We start from the raw sequence: 27,769 nt of genomic DNA, 5'->3' as shown, positions 1-27,769 counted from the left end.
TATCTGAAATTAACAGCTGCATGCATTTACCGTTCACTTGTGACCTACTTAAGAATGAGAGCTTATTGGGCAAGATTCCATCGTGTGCAGTAAGTTTCTCATTTGAAATATTTCATTAAATTAAATTTTCATGTTCAATCAAGCATTTCAAATGTTTGCTAACGTTTGAACCTTTGCTGTTGTTGAACATTTGCTCTAAAATTTATAAATATCAAAATTTATTTTAAAAACTATGAACTGGATGTTATGTGCACGACACAATACAAAAAGTTAATAGAAATAGAAGTAAATGTTAAATGACACCTATTTATTTTGACAAACATTACTAGAACGGGTAATTTTTTAAAATGAATTATGCACTTTTTAAGTCTGAAAAAATATGACATTCGTAAATGGCTTTTTAAATAATAGCTTACAACAATGATTTTAAAGAAAACAATTACAGAGAATTTTTAAAAGTTAATGTTCAAGTTGATCGTGTCTTCAAAATTTAACATAATTACATAATCGGAAACCTTTCTTAAAAAATTAAAAAGATAGGCCTATCTCGCATTCATGCACACATTAAAAATATTTCTAATTCTCATGAATATTTTTGCCAGTTTCTATCATCGTATCACTAATGTCATTCCATCACACATCACATTTTTTTCCCAATAAGGTATTTAATACTTTAGAGACATTTTTTCTTAAACATGCCATTTTATTTTTTAAAAAAATGGAAGAAAGTTTCAAAGTTCATGAACACTCTTAAATTTTTTCAAAGAAATCAAGTGAAAATTGCAGAAGTTATTGATACTAATATTAAGTACTGATTATAGGGAAAGGTCTTCTGTTATTTAATGAGAGACATGCTTATTTCTGAAATAAATTTCGTTGCTAACTGACCAATTAATTATGTAGAAAAACTTTTTTTTCCCTTTCTTTTTTGGTGACAGTGTTTTCTTCCTTAACCAAAGCATTCAACAATCAGGGCTTAATATATGTATGAAGCATAGGCCTACTGATTACAGAGGAAACCTTATAAAAAATGGTAACATTTAAAATTATTTATTTCATAATAAATATCTTTAATTCTCTAATTTATTTCAATAATCAAGGTTGAAGTAAAATTAGGAAAATAATCAAGGATTGGGCAAATACAGCAATATGAACTATTAAGATTAAAAAAAAGCAAATATACAATACTGAAACTGAATTAAATTAATTAAAGTCATAATTATCATACATTATTTTTAATAAAATTGATAAATAACAACAATATTAACAATAAGGTCGCTACCAAAGTGCCGAACTAATTGAAAAGTCTGCAAGTGAAGGACACAAATAAATAATTCTTACTTGAATATGAATTAAAAAATTTTCTGAGTTCTTTTGTTTAAAAATAGAATAATATTTTTTATTTAGGAAAGTTTAAGACTGTAAGAACTGGGAATAAACTAATATTTTATCTAAAAATTACTACTACCAATCTAAGTCCTGATTGATTAAAAGAAAGTTAAATGAAAAATCCCGTTGCATAAGTATAATTTGAATCTCTTGCAGGTCATACTGAATAACAAAGTAAGCCTGGAGCATTTTATTTTTTCATATATCACAGCTACTGAAGAATTAGATCCTCTTTCATTTGAATAAACTTAGTATTTGTCATCCTTTTTGCGAAGTCTAACAGAAAGGTAAATATTTCTTTCGATTCAATTTTAAGGTACTAAAACTTTGAAACAGTAATTTCCAACAAACCACCGTTTTTTTTTAATACAATAAAACTTGTTAAATAAGTTGACCTCTATTATCAAAAGTTAAATTTATCCAATCTAATAAAAGGGTGCAAAACCTTTGTAACCTGACCACCTCTTTATCTTGTATGTTAACAATTGAATAGCTCAAATTTGTCTAGGAGTGGGATAAAATGCTATTTTAAACCTTTGATAAGTTAAGCGAGAAAAAAAATTCTAATAATACTAAGAGAGAGTTAATTAACGAGTTAAGAGTTTAATCAAAATAAAAATATTAAGGAAATGTTTGTTATGGACTTGTGAATATCAATAAAATGCTTTGTGAAAATGAGTAAGATAAACATTGTTTTATATCACATTAAAAATTTAATTTAATTTCGAATTAAAGTTCCTAAACAATACACATTTTTAGATTTGTAATATAATGTTGTATTTATCTATACATCTTGTTGATACTAAGAACAGAAACTAAAGTCAGTAAAATATTTTTTGAGGGGAACTAATCAAACTTCCGTCTAAGTATAAAATTAATATATGTTATGTCAATTCATTTAAAAAAGAAGTAATTGATATTAACTAAATTTTATATTTTTTATTTATTTATATTATTCCCAAACTCATTCACATTTACAGTGTATCCTTAAGATAATAATGATTTAAAAAAGCAATTAAAAAAAACATTTGTAAAGTTTTACGAAGAAGATGAGAACTTTTATGCTTGCCCCGTTTCAAAATTTGTTTTCAAGATCGTTCCTCATATGGCACTACTGACAAAACAAAACTGTAACACAATGTTTTTTAAAAACATTTGCTGTTTTTTAAAACATCATCTTAAGAATTATGCCTCTAATCATAAGAAGATTAATATCATCTGCTCTAGTGGTGTAGAATAAAGGCCCCCTTTGATTTGGTGATAATTTTCGTTCAGTTTTGATGAAATCTCATTTTTGGTTACTATGATATAGTTTACGATCTTTGCTTTCAAAGCCGTCTCAGCCGTATTCATTTTAATGCAATTATGAATTAATTAATTTTAATGAAAGATATTGCGTAAAAAATAAAATAATTTAATTATATTTTGAAATATTTCAACCATTAGTATTGTTTTCTGTACTATACAATTTAACATAACCTAAAAATATTTACAACAATACCCAAGTTTAATAAACTGTTACAAAAATATATGAGGAGCTAAATTTATGCCATTGTTTGAACAATGAGTACGCTTTTAAAACATTGTTGAGAAAACATCTTTAAAATCCATCAACAAAGGTAAGTCAAAAGTTAATTTCTCATTCTTGTTTGAGATTTCTCAAGTGAACTACTTACTTTTTGAGTAAAAATTCAAAAAGTCGCTTATTGAAATTATGAGTGAATATTATATATTTGCTCTCTTGAATAATTGGGAGAAGGAACGGGAGAAATATCCCAGACCTAATCGTATGTATAAAAGTCATATTTTTCATATTTTTGTAACATTAAATATATATGGATACCTGACTGGAACAGTTAAGGACTATCTAAAACTTGTGTACAGCATAAATGTTTCTCAGGAATTTTTAATAAATATAAGAAAAAAAGTTTTGATTTTGTGAATTATAATTTTTTTATAGATTTTAAGAGACCCTTCAATATTCATTTTGATACAGCTTTGAATTTGAAGGACAGTCCAATGAAAATTCTTTGGTTCACTAAAGAATTTACTCAATTAATAAAATGTTTTTAGAGACATGCAAAAACATAAACAAAATATAGATTTCGTATTTTCATGAAATTGATTAAACGTTTCAAAAAAGTTTTTAATTTTTTAATTTTACGTTGGTTTGTAATTTAAAATAATATTTTATATCATACTACATTTTTTCACCTTATTTAAATAAATTATAAGTTTAACAAATAAAAAAATGTCTGTAAAGAACTATATAAAGGATGATAAAATTTTTACAATTTAATGGCAGGTATTATTTTGGTAAGTTTATTGGCACTACTGCTATAGTACACCTTTGCCAAAACGGTAATGTTAGACAATTTATAAACAGGAAAGGAATAGAAAATCCCACAGAAAGAAACTATTAGATAAAACAAAACAGTATTAATCCCAAAACTTAAAATCTTGCAGTAGTATGAAAGATAGAATTGAATACACCAAACCATTGGTTTATCATGATAGTTAAAAACATTTACTAACAATATACGGAACATTTTATGCTTCTGAAAAATTTTGCCTTTTTTACAAGTGCTAACGTAATCAGAAAAATAATATAATTTTTTAATTAAATCTAAAATTTTCTTTTCTTTACTATCATGTTACCCTATGTAAAAATAACTAGTCTTTGAGAAATGACACAGTAGAGACACAGTTTCTTACACTACTACTTTAGATGAGATAAGCAAAGTTGCTTTTAATGTTTGTACAACAAAACAAGATTTCTTAACTAATTATTTTGTAATAAGTTTAAACAAGATTTGAAATAAATTTCATTCGTAACCAATTGAAACGAACCAGTCAGAACATACTAAAACTCTTTCATAGTCTATTATGTGATAGCCAAAGTGCGGCAGCTGTGCCAAAAACTGGCACTTTGGATTTTTTAACAGAGGAATGTTACGATTTAATGAGAAATTGAAAATTTTGCATCAATTAAATAAATTATTATTAATTTATTTCAATTAAATTTTATTTGCAAAAAAGTGTTACTTTCAAATACACATCCTAAAAAGATTGCTTACTCAACCAGAGAATGACCGATCTTCGGAAGGGTTACACAGACAATCAAAGTGAGTTTTAAACAGTAACGTGGGAAGACTTATTGAAAAATTAACTTTTAGGGAAAAAAATGCCATTTTTAGGAAATTTTGCATCTTTAAAAGTCTTGTTCATTATTTTGCCGTGATTTTAATAGCGAAAAAAAGAAGCGCAGCTTGAGTTTCTATTATGGACATAATAAAATCACAATATTGTTTAAGATTAAGTTATTCACTTAAATGCAAAATTTATAAAAATCTTGAAGAACCAATCCTGGCAAAGTTGTTGAATCACAAATTTAAAAACCACACCAAGTACTGACTATTCAATAAATTATTTAGAATTAAATGTTTCAAGCTATGCTTTGATTTTTAATTACTTAACTGAACTTAACTAACTACTTAAGTAAACCCCTCAAATTGTTCTTACTAACAAAAAATAAGTTTCAAACTTTGTTTATTACGTAGTACTGCTTTTTTCAAATACCATTTACGAAGTCATTCGTAAAAAAAAGGATCTTCTGAACTTCAATAATCAGTCTATAAATAGCGTACTTCTTTCCATTTTTAAAAAAAAAAAATTCTTTTGCTATCTTGAATAATTCAGAAGTGTCACTTTTCCCTAAATATGTTGGTTATGTCTTGTCTACCATAATGTCCTTTTAATACTACCTTCTGTAGACATTTTTGCAAAGATACAAATACTATTTTATTGTTTTTGGGAAGAAAAATAAAAGAAACAGCAACAGAATAAGGTTTTTTGCCAAGATATGATTCACCAACACGCAAATAAGTGTTGTCAGAGATTCGTTTATATAGAAGCCTTTTTTAAACAACTTGTGTGTAACTTAAAAAATGATGTCAGTAGCATTTGCTACAATGAAGGCTAAACAATTTCACTTGTTGGTGATCGAGCTGCATTAATATGCCTTGAAAATTCAGCATGTATTAAAACTAGTTTAAAAATAAATAGCCGAAGATGAAAATTTGAGTTGCAATATGTTACAACTTTATTTTACAATAACATTAATATATCTATAAAATTTTGAAAAAAAATATTTTCTTAAATGAGAGATTTAATTTATTTCTAAATAAGATTTATTTCAACAAATATTTTAGCTTATGATGAAGAAAGTGAAGTGGATGAGAACGATGTCGAGTAAGTAGCGATTCTCTAAAATATCAGATTTCAACTTTTATTATAGCTTTTTTTTCGTTATTTCAGAAAAAGATGCTAATCTAAATTGCAAAATATCTGAATGTAAACGGAATGTAAGAACTTCAAAAAAAAAAAAAAAATTTGAGTTTCTATTTACATTGCTCATGGTAAACTTAATCGAATTAAGAAACCCTATTCTGAGGGAAATATGCAAAGGAAATGGAATGAGCTTATTATAAAATAATAGTTTGTTTCAGTGTAATTACAACGAGTCTTTTACATAAGCGTAATATTTAAAGAAAAATTCAGCGTTTGAAAGAGAAACTAAGATGATTGCAAAGCATGCATTTGGGGTCAGGGACCAAAGAGAGCATAATATGAGCCACTTAGCAATATGAAGAAAAAAATTTATCACATTCATTTTCATCTGAGTACAGGTGGTTGTACTTTGAAATTGAAGAGAGATAATCCATAATGATAACATCAAATTTAATTTTAAATATTTTGGCAACCATTTTAGTTCTTAAATTTTGCAATAAAATCATTTAAATAAATACTGGGCCATTGTTATGAGAAAACACCACATTTTCTATAAAAGTAATTCAATGGTCTTGCTACCGGTTTTATTGACGCAACTTGTAGGGAAGAATATCGCGATATCACGTGATCTAGCAAAGGAAAGTTGGAAATATAATTAAATGAAAAATGTTACCATTAATTTATTTTGTCTGTCCTTACTGTGGGAGCAACGTTGACTCACCTCATATGGTGCCCCTGAAATAGAGGCCAACAAATCTGCCCTGTAAATGTCTTAGGGGTTCGAATCCCAGGGGCGGACAATTTACGACTTTGTGGTTGTGTGACGTGGGTGACGCTGCTCCACCGCCGTTGCTTTGCCACAGGTGCCCACAGGGTAACGAGAAGAGAGTAGCAGTTATGGCATTTCTGTGGCCATGGCACAAACCCCAAGTGCCCGCCATTTAAAAAAAAAAATTATTTTGATCCCTTCGTACACACAAAGGAAAAAAAAATTGTTTTTTTTTAGCAACATGTCTTTAAAAATTTGAGTCAAAAATATTAAAATAAAACGTGACTTTATAATAGACCCAGATGAATTTTTGGTCCATTTTCCAAAAAAGTGAAAAATTTTAATTTTAGAAAGAAGCAATAAATAAAGGATATTATTTTTTGATGGATATTTTAGGACAACTATTTTATTGTTAAAAATATGCATAAATATTTCTTTTAGATACATTTTACATATATAATGCACAACATAAATATTGCTCTAAGTCTTACAAAAAGCTCTGCTACCTAAAGAATATGGAAATTACCGATGCCCGTGATAATTTCATTAAAAATGAAATCATTGTTTTAAACATAATTTGAAAACATCATAATTCTTAGCAAGCAAATGTTTTGTTGCTTAAATGATGTTATAAACTGTTGTTACAAAGTCCATGCTTGAAAATGTAGAACTAAACTTATATACAACATAAATATTAGATTAAAAAAATTTGTTTTCTTAAAAATTTCTATTTTTACCTTTCGAATTAAAAGAATTGTTTTCTTTTATATCTTTAGCATTGAAAGTGATGATGAGGATATGATTGAGATAAAGGCAGAGGTTATGTCTGAGGAAGATGAAGATGAGTTTGAGGATAGGTATATTAAAAAGTTATTATTTTTAATAATGTTTCCAAATTATTTCACGAAGTGAAATTAACAAAAAGTAAAACGCAATAAAAGTGTTGAAATTTCAGACAGTTCTCCTGACTAAACCAAGCGAACCTTATTTGCAGTTACTTGTTTTTACTTTTTTGAAAGTCAAAAATCCAAATGCATTGAATGAAACGAATGGTTATTTCATTAAGAGAAACCACGCTTTTGTGTCAGATTCCGTAATTTAATTTATAGCTAGAGCTTAAAAAAAACTGTATGAGAATTATTTCTTCTTCAGAGAGAGAATGATATTGGAGTTTAAGAATGAGATGGACATTAAATTTGATGGAGATAATATGAATGACGAATATGAGGTGGTTGAAATGAAAAGGTAAATTAATTTGTATATCATTTAATTACGTGGTAATGTTTTTGGCAAAACTATTTGTATTGCTAACTTAATTGTAACAGATCTTGAATATTATTCGTATTACTTAAAAAAAATTGTTTTAAAGATTAAAATTGGAAGAAAGTGACTTTTCCGTTATATTTTTAGTTAGTATAAATTTTATTTTTATAAATAACTCAATGTTGAGAAAAATTCATGATAAATTTACCTAAAATGACGCATAATAATTATTCGATGCTTATATTATGGAACATGTAAGTAACTGGCGTAAATCATTCTGAATTTCAAAATTATAAAACCATCTCTGTGTTATCTCAAAAAATAAAAATAATAACAAAAGTGCAAAGCTTAGGAACGACGCCCTTATATGTGATAGAACCAAATGATACTAAATCAGCAAGATCTAATTCGTCACTAAGCATGAATGATGTCATGAAACAATTGGTTGTGTTTCAAAATCTAAGAACGGTTACAAAACAGATCATTTTCAATAACATATTTATGTAGCAAAAAAATATGTTAAATTTCATTATTCATTTTCTTTTTAGGGATAGTGATGAAAAAGTGTACTCCAGTTATTTTACTGAGGAAATGATTGCAAAACTGTACAGCATTTATAAAGTCCATGACAAGGATTCTATCGAGTATAGCATTCCTGATAAAAGGCATTTAAACTGTTTCAAGATTTTTTTAAAATTAGAGATTCAATCATAAAATATATGTATTGCTTAAATTTTTTATGTAAAAGTTTCATTTCCTTTTACATATAGTAATACTTCATATTCTCATAATATCTGTTTTCATATCTAGATGAAACTTTAAATTTTAACGACTATAAATGACTCGAAAAAGTATATGTTCTTGAGACATTAATTTGCTTTATGCATGGGCAATAAACTTGATAATTAAGATAATTTTATTAATTTTTCGGAAGAATTAAAAAATACAAAACAAAAAAATTGTACATTGTATTTTTATTACAAAAACACTTCACAGTTAAGTAATATAATTTTTTTTTCTGTGAAGGTGATATGTTGCAGAATTTTTCGTAATATTTATTTCCTGATGGCATCATAAATTTTCTCGCCTTCCAACTAAAAAACTACATTTGCAATCAAATGAATATTAAAAATAAGAACAATATTTGAAAATTTTTGGGCTGATATTGATGCACTGATATACTGTGCGCTGATGTTTTATTAAAAAAAAATTCTTTAATAAAATATTTAATAAATTTCCTTTTAAACTCTAATTATAATCGCGCTATCTAACATTGATCGGGTGTCATAAAAATGGCATGAAACAAGAATTTTATAATGTTTTTTGATATCGTTTTATAATGTTTTTTCGAAAACATTATAAAAATTTAAATCCCTGTTTTAAAACTAGATCCCTAAATTTTGAAATATTCCAATTCGGGAAGACAGTACGATTTTAATGAAGAACAAAATATCGACTCATAATCATATATTAAAAGAAATCAAAATTCTGATTAAAATTTTTAATGCATATAATTTTTAATAATAAAAAAAAAGATGTAAAACTATTACGTTGCGAAATTCAACTTAAATTCAACTCAAATTAATAACTACAAAAATTAGTACTTTTAAAACAAGACTGTGTAACAAGAACACCGTTTTATTTTTATAAAAATTTATCTGAAGTTTAACACAATTTACTTTCTACATGGTTTTGTATTTTTGCAACAAGCTTATGAAACAAAAACATTGCCTTGTTGCGAAACATCCGGGTCAGCTGATTATAAACACAATTTACTTTCTATAAGAATAGTATTCTAATAACAAGCACATGTAAAGAAAATATTGTATTGTTAGAAAACCTGTGAGCTTGAAATTATACCCAAAATTCAACACAATTTATTCTCTACAAAATTTTGCATTTAAACGATAATTGTATGTAACAAGAAACACTGTCATGAGCTTCATAGTAATGAGAGAATATTCTTTTTGAATTTTAGATATTGGAGATATGACTCTTGTGAGTCTTACTTAAGAGCTGGAAGTGATGAAGAGGATTACATGGCCATAGAAGACAGCGAAAGCGATGAAAAAGCTAAAAACAAAATAAAAAAGAAAGGCTGTTTCGCTTTCCTGTCAAGAGTGCTTAGCAGGTTGTTCAAAAAAAATTAAAATTTGAACATACCATCTTCGAACATCTAAGTAAAAATTTGCACCATATTTCTATCGAAATTTGCAAATTTTAATAGTGCATTGTTGTTTGTAAAAAAAAAAAGAAAAAAAAAGGACATTATAAAAGATAACATTGTTGTAAATGCCTTATATCTGCCAATCTATGCAACTTAATTTAATAATATGTTCGACTGAAAATATAAGAACTGTAATTTGACCATAACAGAAATGTAACAGAACATCACAGAGGTTAAAGTGAAAGTTTTATATCACAGAAAAATAATTAAACTTCAAAGAAGATGACATCGTTGTGAAAGTTTTATATGTGTAAAATTTTTTTATTTAATTTAATGTATTGTCGCAGAACTTTCAGAACAGTAATTTGAGCATGGCTGAAAAAAAATTGACGTCAGAAAAGATATAATTGCTGTGAAAGTCTTACTATTTTTCGAAATGTGCAGTTCAATTTAGAACATTGTTATGATACAATAGCTTAAAATATGTAAATTGAATATCACAGAAAATAAAAAAACAAAACAAAAAATAATAAGTGTCTTTTTATTTGCATATTGAATAAGTAAGCATACAATGAATTGGCATTTCATAAATTAAGCTTAAAAATAATGTACTAGATTATAATTTCTCTAAAATGTCAGATTCAAAACATATAAAATAACAAAGAAAGCTTAAGTTATTGTTCCCAAATTTCTTTGTTCTACCCAATAGCTAAAATACAGCACTTATTTCAGCGTTCGGTTATTTGTTAAAAAAAACATAAGCCAATTTTGTTTTTTTCCTCAATTTTTAGTTTTTCATAATTCAGCTTCAAATTAACATAAAAAGTTATTATCACTTTTGCATTCCATAGTGTAATAAATCTTCAAAGAGTTATATATAAATGAAGCGTCAAATTTAATGGATATTTTTATGGGGCAACGAAGGAAATTTTGTTTCTTTTATTTAGTGTTAAAATTCATTCTAAGGTCTGCGTTAATTAGTCTTTTCGATAAATAGTATATTCTGTTTTCTTTTAAACAAAAACTTGATCTTCCAACAGGATTGTGCTACAGGACACACAGTTAAAGTCACTTAATGTTGTGAGAAATTTTTTTCTAAATTCCGCGTAGAGAAAGAGATTTTTTACCTTTTTAATCCTATATCTAAATCCAATATCCGTTAATCCATCTTAGTTTCGAGCTTAAGTTCATACGAACTTGGAATTTTTAAACATATTACTAGTAGAGGTGCTTTCAAGTTTATTTTAATCTTTTTTTTTTTTTTTTTTTTTTAGAGTTTGTAAGATTTAAATGAACTTTGAAATTTTGTGTTGCATGTGTCCAAGTTGATTTTTGTCATCATAATTTATTTTTTCCTATATTTCGGCTAAAATATGCGACATATAAAAGTTTTTAAGTTTAAATATGCGACTTACATGACTATCTTAATCACCGTCTGTTGTCCTTAGAATTCATATCAAAAATAAAAAAATTAAAATTAAATAAAATATACCCATTTTTTATTTACCTACATGACATATATTTATTTGCATTATTCTTCTCTAAAATTTTACTATATATTATTAAAATACACTATATTACTATATATACGATGAATCATTGAGGAAGAACGCAGGATTAAATCAAACTGATCACTTTTTGTGACTTAAAACGATGATCGTGAGCTCGATGATCGATCGATGATAAGCTCTTCGAATCTATATCAAAAATAAAAATAAAATATACCCGTTTCTTTTTTTCCCCCAATCATTATTCATGCCTAAAATATTGCTGAAAATTCTAAATGAATCATTGAAGAAGAACGCAAGATTAGGTCAATCAAACTGATTACTTTTTAGACTTCAATTTAGATAAGAACTTAAAGAATTATTTTATACGTAAAGTGGCGGGGTAATTACTAAATACCTTAAGCATTTAGAAGGTGACAATCGTGTAGGTGGGATAAACAGGCAAGGGATTTTAAAAAGGGTAAATTAATTTTATTTACCTATCATAAATTGAGAATGAATATCAAATACACAAAATTGATGTGCTCCTCAATGAAATTTAGGGAAAATCTTGCAATCCGTAAAAAGGTTTCGTTTTATGGAATAAGGGAAATCTTAATAATTATAATTGGTCTATTTAATATGTCGATGTCAAAAATACATTAAACGACACAATGTGAATTTAAAAGTGTGAAAAGAGCTTTTTGTCTAGAATAATATATTAATGCATAAAGTTTTGTGAAGCTGATATCTTCTCACATGACAAAGTTTTGTTAGTTTTTTTTATGCCCCTATGACAAGTTTTTCCCCGGGCTGATTTATGGCCCCATGACAAAGTTTTTTTCTGGCTGATTTCTGCCCACATGACAAAAGTTCCATCGGGCTGATTCCTGCCCACATGAAAACGTTTCGTCTGGTTGATTTCTACCCCCGTGACAAAGCTTTGTCCGGCTGTTTTCCACCCACATCACACATCTTTGTCTGTCTGATTTCTGCCCACAAAATAAAGGTTTGTTCGGTTGATTTCTGAACGCATGACAAATTTTTGTTCGGCTCATTAAGGAACTCATGACAAAGTTGTGACGTGCTGATTTCGGTCCCCTTGACAAAGTTTTGTAGGCCGATTTCTATCCACACGACAAAGTTTTGTTCGGCTACTTTTTGCTCATATCATAAAATTTTGTTCAGCCGATTTCTGCTCAAAGTACACGGTATAGTTTGAGTGGTTTCTGCCCACATTATTGTGTTTCATCTTAGTCTTGAATGAATTTACCTTTGAGTAGAAAAAAATGCTGGGTGATGATCAATATTATAATACTTTGATAAATTTATCAAAATAATTGTGTTATCTAAGTCTTTGATATAAAATACTTAATGCATTATATGGTTCTCCACACTTATTTGCAATTTCATAAATGTGCCAGCAAAAGCTTCTTGCATATTTAGTAAAGATTATAGAAGATAGTTTAGTTCGAAATGTTAGCATCTTGAAAGACCGAATTTTGGAAGGAATGGTAAAACAATCTGGTTAAATAAGACGTTTTGCCATATTACGCAATCAAATAAACCATTTTTATACCCTTTCTTATTATCATTAAATATGATACTAATGTATTGATAAATAGATATTTGATAATTAAAGTCATCAAACTAGTAATTAGATTTGATTAAGGTATCGAGTTTGAAAGGACCATGTAACTACATGACTAATAGTACTAAATCATTTAAGGTGAAAGTATGGTTTATCTTAGAAACATCAAGTCTAACGTGGGTAAAATTATGTATCAAAAAGATAACTCAGTTTTTTTTCTCGATCTGTAGCAATTGCTCTACTTAAATATACAGCGATAACTCAATTTCTTATTCCTACTAAGTTGGATTATTTTATTTTCTTGAATTTTTGTTCTCCCGCATTCGCCTTTGCACATATCGTTCTGTCCATGATAGACAGTTTTGTTAGGCTAATTTTTGAAATTTATACTTCACTTTTGAACTTGCTTAGCTATGCACTATAATTACCCGTTAATATTATAATTTAGGGGCTTATTTCAGCCAACATTAGTCTTTTTAGGCCTATTTTCCTTAAATTAGAAACTAACAACACTATTAACCCTATATGTTTATCTATATTTTCCCAGTTAAATTAACTTGGTAATAAATAGTAGAATCTGAAGTTTTTTGCTATTGGAGGTTCATTTGAACCATACATTACTCCGTATTGCGGCCAGAAATCAGACGAACAAAATTTCGTAATGTAAGCAGAAATCAGCTTGACATAACTATGTATTGTGTGGGCAGAGATATCCCTAACAAAACTATTATCAACAAAGCAGAACAAAGCAGAAGCTTAAAAAGATAAACGTAGCATAGTAAGCCTAAATAAACTCTATCATGTGTCCCGAAATGAACCAAACTAGTTAGTTATTTCGATCTGTTTTTATTTGAAACAATATTGGTTTATAACTCGACCGAACTTACTTTGCCCGGTAATTACTTGAACTTACCTTGACGCAGTTCAAACTTCAAGGTTTTCTTTTCAATCGAATTTCGCCTACCGCACCACCCTCCAGCGAACTTTCCACGCTGCTTCATCGTTATTTACCAAGAATACATATTATTTTATATTCTAAAGCCGTCGTTAAAATGTTGACCCAATTTTGGGTTTAAGACTACTGATGTTCTACTCCGTAGCCTTGTAATTTTGAGCATAATCCAGAAGACAAGGGAACTCCTGGATCAAGTATTGGAAGAAGATTGGCTTCGTAGAGGACTTTTGATGGAACTAACCAGTATTCGCGTTACATGAACAGGAAAACAAATAAAACCTCCTACGGTTAGCCTTACTGCAAGGGGACTTTAAAACATGAGCCATTTACCACTGAGGATAATTTACGTCATCACTCTGGTTGGTGCTAACCGCGTACGGAATTCGTATCGACCAGCCATCCCTGGGATTCGAATCCGGGCCTCCTCATCGGTAGGCAACCTCTCTATTCTCTTAGCCACCACGGCTCCAAGAGTAGATTTATAATCATCCAGTTAAAATCAATATAATAATACTTTTAATGAAATACTAATACAATCTAGAACATTACATGCATGAATAATTTTGTCACTTAAATTTCTTCACTCTCAGAACCGCTTCTGTTCTAAATATTTCATAGCCATGGAGTAAACTTGAAATATTAGCTTTTTATTATCCTCTAATATAAAAATAAAGGAAATATTAAAGATTGGGCAAAGTATAGAAGTAAAAGATTGAGTTTTCACATGAAATTTATTCTTTCATTTTATTATTTTAAATTTATGATTAAATTGCGATCAAAAAGTCTTCATCAAAATGTTATTTATGCAATTTAATCTATTTCATATTTTTTACCTCATTAATTTTTTTCCCTTGAAGTGGTTATTTTAATATAAGTCGTCGATACTGCCAACATGAATAATGCTCGTGGTAAGCATAACTGTTTGAAGAGCCTTCAGTTTGTTTAATAAACTGAATTGAAGATTTCTAATTCATGCTTTTATATTCTTTGAATTTATCAGTCTTTTCATCTGCTTTTTCTTAAAAATAAAGTGACGGTTTACAATTATATTGCTTATAAAGTTATGAAAGTTCTTAAGTGGCAGAATAAACTTATTACTTTTTCCTTCCCTGTAGGATATCATTCTTCCAATTCAGCTATAAGTTTTTTGATGACACTTTCTGATTTTCTGCAACATACCCCCATGCGCACTTCAGAAAATATTTTTAAATTCTCGACACACTTACATCCATGCTGCTGGCTGAACAATTAATTATCTCTCAGATAAGAAATATATCCATTCCGTATTGCTTGAATGTGGACTGAGAAAATGGTTTTCTTAAGCTTGAATTAGTATTTCTAAAGCAAAATACTATAGTATAACCAACCATATGATTTAGTCCTTTTCTTGGGAATTAGATTATCTTCTAAATTAAGATCAACATCCTAAGATATAGAAATGCCCAAGTCAATATTCTTTGTGGTCTTATCAAAAAGTTTTGCTGTTTCATGTTGCGACTCATGATGGTCGGACATCATTTGATGGTCACCATCATCCAACATTTTCCATTATGCTTTCATGGTGTTTATATGCCAACATATTTCCATCATTTCGTGTTGGAAAATGCTTCTATAATACTATGATGGTTTACTATCATGAGAATTTTGATTCTTACGAACCAACAGTCCATGATGATCCGTGATGGTCCATGATGGTTCAAACTGTACATTTCCATGATGGTTTAATGGGAATTCTTATTAGTTCCTAGGAATATACCATCAAAACAATTTTTTATAAATGTTGGATCATCATAAATCAGCCCAAATTCCTACATTAGGATGATGGTTGTTCATGATCGTTTCAACAATTGATGTCTAGTATACTATAGAATTTCACGATGGTTCACAATGGTACAATAGTACATTTCCATGAGCGTTTAATGGAAAGTCTTGTTTGTTGAACTGAAATATACCGTCAAAACCATTTTTTATGTTTCGTTTATAAACTATGGTTGAAATTTCTAATGGTTCAACATGAACAAGCAATCAAAAGAAATTGCTATTCTTATGTTGGATTTCCGAATTCCTACATTGCGATAATGGTTACTTATGTTGGTTACCATCAAAGAATATAATGGTTCAAGAGGGAGTCACAGAGAGTTAGCATCAGGATTATGTTGGTATCAATGGAAAAGCATAAAAATTTTGACTTAGGGGGAGTTATTTACATCTTGCGATATATCTTCAACATTTATGGTCTTTTACAATTACATTTTTTTCTGACAATATATTTTGTGTGTCCTTTTTAAACACTATTTCCAACAATTGAGTAGTTCAATAATTCCTTTCTGAATTTTTTAGTTCTGTGCATATTTCTGAAGTAAAAGATAAAGTAGCTTATTTTCAATTAACAAGAGTTTAAACATAGTTCGGTAGGATTTGAACAGTTCATTTTTCAAGATAAAATATTTCGTCCTTTTATGGAACGAAATAATTTGAGACCAAGACGTTAGGAGATCCACATTTCTATTGAAATGACCCCTGACGTTTAACATGTGCTAAACATTGTTTTTAGTTTTTCCTAACAACAGCGCCATTTGTTGCTAACATTATTAACAAATATATAATGTATTGAAAATCCATAAACTCGTTTCCCAAACAGAATGCTGCAAAACCATACATTTCTCTCTCCTTTTGTTTGATCTTTTAAATCAACTGTCATTTTTGAAACACCCATTATTATAATTATTATTAACAGGAAAATTGGTGATTCAGCACCTGCTATCACTTATCGCTTTCTTGTTGTTTTTTCTGCCATACGATATCAGAAATCCCAAGAGTAAAAAAGTTATTGACCGGAAAACAGTTCAAGCCAAGCTGCTATGGGGACACATCTTACTTCTTGTTGGAGGATTTGCCTTGGCTGACGGTACTCAGATACTGAAAACATTCCAACCTCTTTTTTTTAAAATGAAAGCTCTAAAAATATCAACCACATAGGTGATAATGTACTTTGTATCTTTGTAGTATCCAACATCGATCATCAAAGTATATGTGATCTTCGGAAATATAGAATAGATCTATCTTTGGAAATATAGAATAAATCATTATAATAAATTAAAATTTCTTCATGAACCTTTGTGAAAATATATTGTGGTTAAATAGATTATTCTAGACTAAGCATATTACTTATTTTATAATTTTATTTCAAAAAATTGTTTTTCTTCTTCCCCTTCCAGAAATCAGGTTTGTCAAAGCTCATCGGAGAAGAACTATCTTCACTTCAAGTATTGCCACCTAAGCAGCAGTTGCAGTACTTTGCTTCACGACAACCATGATAACTGAAATTGTGAGCAATACGAGTACTGCCAATATATTGCTACCTGTCTTACTGTCAAATGGTAGTTTTTTTTAAAATATTCATTACGTTTTTATATATTGTGCATTTTATTGAATTTATGAAATATCTTAGTAAATCTCAACGTCCTTAGAAAAATAATATTTTTAAAAATGACTGTAATGAAATAGTTTTATGTGGAATTTATTATTAATTAAAGAAATGTGATAAGAATAATTAAATTTAGAAATAAAATTAAGAGTTTTGAGTTTGATAATTTTAACAGTACATTCAACATTTCAATATTTGAAAAGCTTGGGGAAATTTAATGATAAGCCACATTTTCAAACTGTCCATGAGAATGGGTTTGATAAAATTTACACCATGATTTATTTATATATTTCTGAGATATATGTCTGAGTTTTCTGTAGTAAACAAATGGAATTCCAGATATTTGTAAAGTATCAATTATTTCAAAATAATGCTAAGGAAAAGGTCAGTGTAAAAATGTGGATTAACATTGTTATGAATTTATGAGTGTGTTGATAACATATATTGAATGAATTTATTTTCTGTAACTCTGAGTTCGATAAATTGAAAGGAGATTCAGTATTTAAGCGATAATTCATCAATAAATTTAATTGATCTTTTCAATTTTTTTATTTTGAAAAAAAATGTTAATGTTATTTTAAAATTATAATTTCGTGAAAATAATGTATTTTTAATTTATTTTACAATGATGCAGGGTAAATAAAACATTCCTTTTCCTTAACTACCTATTTTTCTTTTTTCTAAGTGCCAATAATAGTTTAAGAATGGAGAAGTTGTTATGCTGTATATATAAATGGTCCCATACAGTGGCTTACGCAGAATTTTTTCAAGGGGGGGGGGGTTCATAATTTTCAGAAATTACTAAAAGAAATTCGAGTATGTAATAAAGCACTATTACTTCCCTAATTTAGACAGCTAGACAATTTTGACTTTTTATTTCGACAACATTGTTTAGTTAAATTTTGTTTTTATTTTTTAAGCTTAAGAATATAATTTTTTTTATAATAAGAGGTAAAATATTTTATTTTTATTAAAAAGTAGGAATAAATCAAGCCAGAAAAAACTACTCATACTGTAACAGCTACCTAAATAATAACCATATAAATGTGAATATTCCATAGAAAACCAATGAATTTAACTAAAAAATGACTTACCAACAAATAGGGAATTAAACCAGTATACAAACACGCTAAAAATTTATTGATTTATACTGTAATATCCAAACGACGGGGTTTTTTTGCAAGTTCGTTTAAAATGTCTTCGACAGCTGGGGTAAATTTTCTATGAATGCTTAAGAGCGCCAATCCATTCATTCTATTATTTCCCGTTGAGTTGCGTAAATAAGTCTTCAAACGGCGCAAAGTCGAAAAGGATCTTTCGTTTGCACTCGTTGAAACAGGTAGAACGACCAATATTTCTAGGAGTTTGAAAATGTTTGGTGTTATATCTTTATTGCACATTCCAAGAGCATCCGCCGCAGTTTTTGGAACACTACCTCCGTCTTCACTAATCCTTTTTAATCTTTTATACCAGAGTTTTAGTTCAGACTTAAGACTTTCTTTACAGGTATCCAAATCTCCAACGTAAAATTCCACTAATGCTTCAAAAGCCTTTATGTTTGAAGGTTGGCAAATGAAAGGATCGGCAAGTAGAAGACACTGAAATCCTTTCAAAATATCACGATGCGATACAAATCTTAAGTTTAATTGTGTTATAAAATTTTCTATAAATGGAATAAAAACACTAACTCTGAAATATGTTTCCGGTGTCGATGAGGCAAAATTATCGCGATTTTTCTGTCTTCCTGTTATTCTAGGGATTTGCATGGAAGTGGAAGATCCAATGCTTGTTAGCATAAGAGAAGAAGAGCTGAATATTTCAGAGAATGTTTCAGTGGCATTTTCACGTATTAATTTTAGATCTTTAATGACATCTTCTGCAAGACTCACTGCCTCTATCAAATCTATGCTTGTTTTTTGTAGGTATCTACAGAGATGGATTGTTATGGTGAAAACTTTGTAAATGCACAAAAGAGATATTACGAACTGGCAATTAGATACTGTGCACAGTAAAGAATTAGCCTGGGTAGCTGATTCCTTATCCTTCCATTCTGATATTTTTTGTAGTGTTTCGGCGATAGACTCGAAAAGTTCCACCACAGCGGTTACTGAGTCGTATCTTTCCATCCAACGGGTTGCACATAGCTGTTTAATTTTCTCCCTCTTAGAGCTGGTTTCCATCTCCTCTATTGCTGAAGATAGGACATACTGTCTTTTTGGCGTATTTAAAAAGTCGTATAATGTTTTAATTGTCCCTAAGCAATTTCTAATGCCAGTTATTTCGCTTGCATTTGATACAGCCAAATTGAGGCTATGAGCAGAGCAATGTACATAGAGTGCTGATGGGACAATACTTCTTACGTGGGCTTGTACACCATTAATTTTTCCAGTCATTGATGCAGCACCATCGTACCCCTGTCCACGTAACTTTTTTATATCAACTTTCATAGACTGTAATTGGTCTAATATTGTTGTTGCTATTGCTTTTCCGGTTAAGTCATGCACCGGAATGAATTGCAAAAACTGTTCGGTGATGTTAAAATTTTCTTTATCGACATATCGAACGCATAACGATAATTGCTCTATACCTGCAATATCAGTTGTTTCATCTGCAAGAATGGAAAAGCAAGTTGCATCATTAATCTTGCTGACTAGTTTTTGCAGGATTAAAATATTGTAAACCTAAATAACTTCGTTCTGAAATCGAGGGCTGGTATACTGAGCATTTTTTCTGCTTGACTCTAAAATGTTCTTAAGAGTCGAATCGTTCTTACTCCGGAAACGAAGCAATGCCCGAAAATTTCCGTCGTTCTCTTCACCTGGTTGTTCAGCAATTATTCCCGAATCCTTATGTCCTCTTAGAGCGAGACCTTGATTTCCACAAAATAGGATGGTTTCAATGATTGGAGTAATGTTTTTTCTATTTTCTAATTTTCTTCTGCTTGCTGCACTGTCAACTTGTTCATCCACAGGTTTCATCTTTTCAAATAAAATATCGTTTAATGTCCCAACAGTTTCGATCGATTTTTTGTGATAAAGACATTTCTCGTGTTCAGAAAATCGCTCTACAGCATTTTTCCAGTTGTCAAATTTTACATTGCACAGTTGGCCTAAAGGTTGCTTTCCAGAACCGGCACCACTTGGGGCGAAAAGTACACAAAATTTGCAAAAAGCACCACCCTTAACCTCTGAATATGCAAGCCATTTCCAGCGATAAAGCCATTTGTACTGAAATTTCAATTTTCTTTTTCCTTTTTCAGGAAAAACAAATGCTGGATTGGGTTCCCAAACATTTTTAAGTATATCCAGTTTTTTATCCTCGCATGTATTATCTTCTGAAAAAAGTCCAATGTCACATGAGTGGGAAGTAACACTTTGAGGGCCGCTTTCACATTCATCAGATTCTGTTACGCTAGAAACGTTTTCTTCAACGGAAGTATCACATTTCTGTTCAACAGAAAAACTTACATTGGTACTAGATGCTGTCACCTTACTAATTTCAGGTCGTGATTTTTTCTCAAAGTAATTAAAAATTGTCAAATTCTTGCGTTTAGACATCCTAAAGATCCAAGAACAGCAAAAATATATACATATATATTGGCACAGAAATATCCACTAAGCTACGATCTCAAAGTTTCGAGCTGGAATGAATAACTTCAACAAGCACAGAGTCTCCAAAACAAAACAGATTTAGAAACAAGCTTCGAAGGACAAGCCGCAGAGATAACTCTTAGTCTGACTAAAATCGAAAATAAATGTAACCCCCTTTCATATAATTTTTTTTAACCGCATCTACAAAATTCTCGAATTGTCTCAAAGACGACAGAACGTCTAGGATTCCAGACCTCGCGAATGCCAGCCAGTCTCGAAAACTATAGCGACTGGCAGGTCAGAAAGGAACCAGTGATCGGAGCTCGCCCGTAACAGTATCACGTGAATTTGGTTTCAAAAATACAACCCTATTATAGTAAATGTTTTATCAGTATTCTGAGAAATACCGTGAGAAAAAAAAGTAGGCATAAGGCAAATAAAAATATATAGTCTTAAAAAATAATAACCCGCATACTTTCTACTAAAATTTTTATTCTTGTCTGTATTATTTTGTAAATTCACTTTGCCTGAGCTCAAGGGGGGGGGGGTTAAACCCCTAACCCCCCCCTTGCGTACGCCCCTGGTCCCATATCTCCCTTTAATATTATTCTATAATTTTCAAACTCAAACCCCGTTAAGGCTACAGTGGACTCTTAACAAGTTTTTCTTAAAAAATAATGTTACAGTGCTATAACTTGCAGGGATTGTTTATATTTAGATAGAAAACATAAAATAAAATAGTTTGACACATAATTCTTTCTGTAACATGAAAAATTTAAAAAAAATTTAAAAAATTGTCGATTTATTTTGAAGTTTAAATTAGCTCCTTGCGCTAAAATTTTCCTTAAATTCAAAAATCATTTGTTGATTTCAACTCTATTTACATTTCTCTTCAAATTGTAGGGAAAAAATTTACACATTTTGTCACTAATTTCAATACAGAGTAGAAAAACCAATTTTCGGAGACAAAAACATGAAAATCTTCGCTCAAAGAGCATTTTGGAACATTGAAATGACCATAAAATATGTTGTGATAAACTATTTAGGAATTTTTTCCCTACAAGTTTTTTTTATTGATCTAGAGAGTGTGTAAAAAAAGTTTCATGCAATAGTCATCAAAATTACGTCGCAAGGAACTGTTTCAATTTCTAGTTCGAAACAAAATTTTTGTTTTGAGAAAAACAAGTTTTTGTATTTAAAAAGCAAATTAAGAATAATATTGTCAAATATTTTGTAAATTTTTACGTAAATTAATAATTAATATGCTTTTTTATATAATAACCAACTATTTATGCATTAATTTAGCAAAATATGGTATTAGATATCAGAAACAAATGATGACGAGAATGTGATATTTACATTGAAAAAATCAAAACAATTGTTGTAAAATGCACAATTATTTTATTTTTTTTAAAATTTGTTAAATGAAATGATGATTTATGACAGTATATATACTGAACTTGTACGTCACTAATCAAGAGTAATAAAATTAATGTTAAATATAGTAAAAAAACACAAAAATTATTTGATCTTTTCTACTTTCAAAATATATAATTTCACAATAAGGTAAAAGAGTTGTAAAAAAAATCCTTAGGTATGATATTCTGCAATAACATAACAAACATTATAAAAGGAAACACAAACAAAATATTTTTAGCAAATTCTCTAAATTCCCACACTTTGACGTACACATAAAATTTAAAATCCGCCAGTAAAATATGATAAACTGCATTCATTTTTATTTTTTTTACTTTTACTCGCTAACTGCAGCTGTTATTGCTATTGTAATTAAACAAAGAGAAGCGTAATGAAACAATATGAAATAATTAATAACGTATCAAAAACAAAATAAGATAAAACAAAAATAGTAGCTTTGAAAAAAGCTGTTTTGAAAAAATTGGAGAACTACACGATTAATAACGACAATAACAGGGTTATTAAACCAATTAAAAGCATAAACAAAATCAATCCATCAGCTAGGACAATATGCTGCCACTTTTAGTAAGACAGATGCAATTTAAAAATTAAATAATTTAAAGATTATCTGCTATAATTAGCTTTTAGCTTAAACCGAAACTAAAAATCCGTCTGCAATCAACTACTGACTTCAGCACATACATGAGTAGAAAAAGGGGCGTGGCCTAATTCAAATGCTAATATCTCCGTAAAAAATGCTCCAATTTAAATAAAATTTTTTTTGTTTGAAAGCTTATGATGTCTACTATCCAAATATATAAAAATCTAAAAGTCGATATTTTGATCATTTTTATCGAATTTCAAGGTCCACTGTACCCTTAATGATCAATATTTTAAAATTATCTTTCAAAATTAAATATGTTTTCAATCATTATTATAATTATTTCTTTTGGTATGGTAGTATTGTATGGTATAATATAATACCTGAGCGAGTTAGAAAATAAAAGGTTAATATTAAAATATGATATTGAGCCATAAATATATACAATATATGAGCAATATTTCTATTTTTTTTAATCACTATTATACGAACTTCGAAAAGGAAAAGTTTAAGTAAAGGAATATTTTTTATTTCATTACAATATTGCAAAATAATAAAAAATAATAACTTTTTCTAAAGTTAGCTTTTAAATATTGAACACGTCCGAGGTCTGAACCCCAGATCCTTGGAACTAATGTTTTCTGACCTGTTTATTAACTCAAAGCCATAGCGGAAATTGTAAACATATTCCCCTAATTCGTCAACAGTTTTGTGGTTTGATCTAAATTTTAAGTACATTCAAATATTGGTGGATTTTGGTTTTATAACGATAGTTGAAAACTAAAGTAGAAATTAGGTATTTCTGTAAGGAAGGAGCCGCAAAAAAAGTTTGACATTGCAATTTGGTCCCCTTGTGTCCAAACTAAGCATTCTATAGATTTGTATTTACGCATATTAAAATAATTATTGGTCAAATTTAAAAAAATAGAGTTTTATATAAATGCTAAGTACAGGTCTTTGTAATATAAGCAGAGCAAACAAGAAATCTTCAGAAATTTTCATAAGTGAGCTATTTTTATAAAGTGGAATATTGAAAGTGATAATTTAAAATCTATTATTAAAATTATTAATTTCTAAAAACGGTTTTATTTCTTTAATAAAAAAGAACAAATAATTCGCAATTAATTAGTTAATCTTGTTAAGCTTTTGTAGTCTGCCATTGGTCTCAAACTCACAGTTGTGGGATTAGCAGTTATAACACAGGACCGTGGTCATCTGAGTGTTTAAGAGGAATTACAATTGCCGTGGGTTTGCATTGGATGCACCCTATTATGTTCCATTTTGTAGCCTTTAGTTTGTCTGTATGTATGCGGCTTGGGTCGCATTCATTTCATCGACAATCACTTCATCGACAGGCCATTTCATCGACACCACTTCCTCGACAGGCCGTTTCATCGACTAGGTCATTTCGTCGACAGGCCATTTCCTCGACAGGGTTGTTTCGTCGACAGGCCATTTCGTCGACAGGGTCATTTCGTCGACAAGTCATTTCGTCGACAGGGTCATTTCATCGACAGGGTCATTTCATCGACAGGGTCATTTCGTCGACAAGTCATTTCGTCGACATGGTCATTTCGTCGACAGGGTCATTTCGTCGACAGGGTCATTTCATCGACAGGGTCATTTCGCCGACAGGGTCATTTCGTCGACAAGTCATTTCGTCGACATGGTCATTTCATCGACAAGTCATTTCGTCGACAGGGTCATTTCTTCGGCAATTGATTTCGTCGACAAGTGATTTCGTCGACAGGGTCTTTTCATTGATAGGGCCTTTTCTTCGGCAATTGATTTCGTCGACAAGTGATTTCGTCGACAAGGTCTTTTCATTGACAGGGTCATTTCGTCGACAGGGTCATTTCATCGACAGGGTCATTTCGTCGACAGGGTCATTTCTTCGACAAGTCATTTCGTCGACAGGGTCATTTCGTCGACAGTGTCATTTCGTCGACAAGTCATTTCGTCGACATGGTCATTTCGTCGACAAGTGATTTCGTCGACAGGGTCTTTTCATTGACAGGGCCTTTTCTTCGGCAATTGATTTCGTCGACAAGTGATTTCGTCGACAAGGTCTTTTCATTGACAGGGTCATTTCCTCGTCAGGGTCATTTCGTCGACAGGGTCATTTCGTCGACAAGTTATTTAGTCGACAGGGTCATTTCGTCGACAAGTCATTTCGTCGACAGGGTCTTTTCATTGACAGGATCATTTCGTCGACAGGGTCATTTCGTCCAAAAATCATTTCATCGACAAATCATTTCGTTGACAAGTCATTTCCTCGACAGGGTCATTTCGTCGACAAGTCATTTCGCCGACATGATCGTTTCCTCGACAGGGTCATTTCATCGACAAATCATTTCGTCGACAGGGTAGTTTTGTCGACTGGGTCATTTCGTCGACAGGGTCATTTCGTTGACAAGTCATTTAGTCGACAGGGTCATTTCGTCGACAAGTCATTTCGTCGACAGAGTCTTTTCATTGACAGGATCATTTCGTCGACAGGGTCATTTCGTTCAAAAATCATTTCATCGACAAATCATTTCGTCGACAGGGTCATTTCGTTGACAAGTCATTTCGTCGACAGGGTCATTTCGTCGACAAGTCATTTCGTCGACATGATCGTTTCCTCGACAGGGTCACTTCGTCGACAGGGTCATTTCGTCGATAGGGTCATTTCGTCGACAAGTCATTTCGTTGACAGGGTCATTTCGTCGACAAGTCATTTCGTCGACAGGGTCATTTCGTCGACAAGTCATTTCGTCGACATGATCGTTTCGTCGACAGGGTCATTTCGTCGACAAATCATTTCGTCGACAGGGTAGTTTTGTCGACTGGGTCATTTCGTCGACAAGTCATTTAGTCGACAGGGTCATTTCGTCGACAAGTCATTTCGTCGACAGGGTCTTTTCATTGACAGGATCGTTTCGTCGACAGGGTCATTTCGTCCAAAAATCATTTCATTGACAAATCATTTCGTCGACAGGGTCATTTCGTTGACAAGTCATTTCGTCGACAGGGTCATTTCGTCGACAAGTCATTTCGTCGACAGGGTCATTTCGTCGACAAGTCATTTCGTCGACAGGGTCATTTCGTCCAAAAATCATTTCATTGACAAATCATTTCGTCGACAGGGTCATTTCGTCGACAAGTCATTTCGTCGACAGGGTCATTTCGTCCAAAAATCATTTCATTGACAAATCATTTCGTCGACAGGGTCATTTCGTTGACAAGTCATTTCGTCGACAGGGTCATTTCGTCGACAAGTCATTTCGTCGACAGGGTCATTTCGTCTACAGGGTCATTTCGTCGACAATCACTTCATCGACAGGCCATTTCATCGATTAGGTCATTTCGTCGACATGCCGTTTCCTCGACAGGGTTGTTTCGTCGACATATTTTCTCTTTAAAAAAAAGATCGATATAGTAAAAAAGCAAACTAAGTTGTATGAGTGGCTATTACGAAGGTTGGCGAGCGAAGTGAGTAAGGGGCTGAACTTCCTAGTATTATAAAAATCTAGGGAAAAAATGCATGTGGGGAAAAATAAAATGAAAATCCAACTTGGAAAACATATTGGGAAATAATGTTGATGAAATCTGTTGTTCTAATCCTCTTCCTCATGTCTTTGTCAACTATGCTGCTGAAGAGGGAAGTTTCTGACAATATATAAAATTTAAATGAAATATTATTTGAAACAAAAATCTTGTTCTCGCATTTCCAGTTTATTTTATTTCTTATTTAATTAATTATTTATAACGTTTTGGCGTTTAATAGTTTAATATGTATTTTATCCTATATGTTCCCTAAACATTTATAAGTTCTTTTACCTTATAAAATAAACTTCGTTAATGTAAAAAAAAAAAAAAAAAAAAAAAAAAAAACTTACAATTACTCCACATTCTCGGTATGCGATGCAATCGAAATGATATAAAAAATGGTTCTAAATCAGAGGTGGGGAGGAAACCTGTCTAATTGGTTTTTATGATCTAAAACATTTGGGGAAAAACGCAATTTATTACGATATAACAAATAAATTGACTTTTGAGTTTATAATTGAGGAGAGTTATCCATATGCATCTGATTTTATTCTCATTTAATGTTTTATTAAAATAAGTTCAGCAAACTTGTTTTTTTACTCAAATATTAAAATGTTTTTCTTTTCGACTTGCCAGAGAATAAAAATTTATTTAAATTAATAAAATTTGCGGTGAGAGTATATATTTTAAAGGCGAGCAATAAGTCCTTTAGAAAGTGTAATCGGAAATGGAAATGTTTTTAAATATCATGTTTGATATATGTTCTGAAAAAGAAACGTGAATTTTTGTTACCAAAACGAAAAAAGTGGAATTTTGAATGTTGATAGAACATTTTGTGAAATTTTGCCCTTGTGGTTTTCGCTATGTGTGAAAATTTTCATAATTATTTTTTCTCATTTAGTCTACTGAACAAATTTGATATTTTAAATATATATGCATTTCTTATTTTCATTTTTTCTGCATTTTAGTTTTGAGCCTCCTGGCTTGTTCAGTTGTTGTTGTTGCTGTTAATTTACGTAGCACTAGAGCTGCACAATGGACTGTAGGCGACGGTCTGGGAAACATCCCGGAGGATGATCCGAAGACATGCCATCACAATTTTGATCCTCTGCGGAGGGGATGGCACCCCCGCTTCGGTAGCCCGACGACCTACGCGCGAAGTAGAGCACTTTACGGTAGCACAGTTTAACGAGGACCCATACCTCACACCCTCGGTCCCTACGCAGACTGATCCAAGTGGTCACCCACCCGCACACTGACCGCAGTCAGTGATGCTTGACTTCGGTGATCTGC

This window comes from Parasteatoda tepidariorum, chromosome 2, assembly GCF_982258835.1.
Source record: "Parasteatoda tepidariorum strain Cologne lab strain chromosome 2, Ptep-v5.0, whole genome shotgun sequence".
NCBI classification, from domain to species: domain Eukaryota; kingdom Metazoa; phylum Arthropoda; class Arachnida; order Araneae; family Theridiidae; genus Parasteatoda; species Parasteatoda tepidariorum.
Note: the sequence above shows the minus strand (reverse complement) of the source record.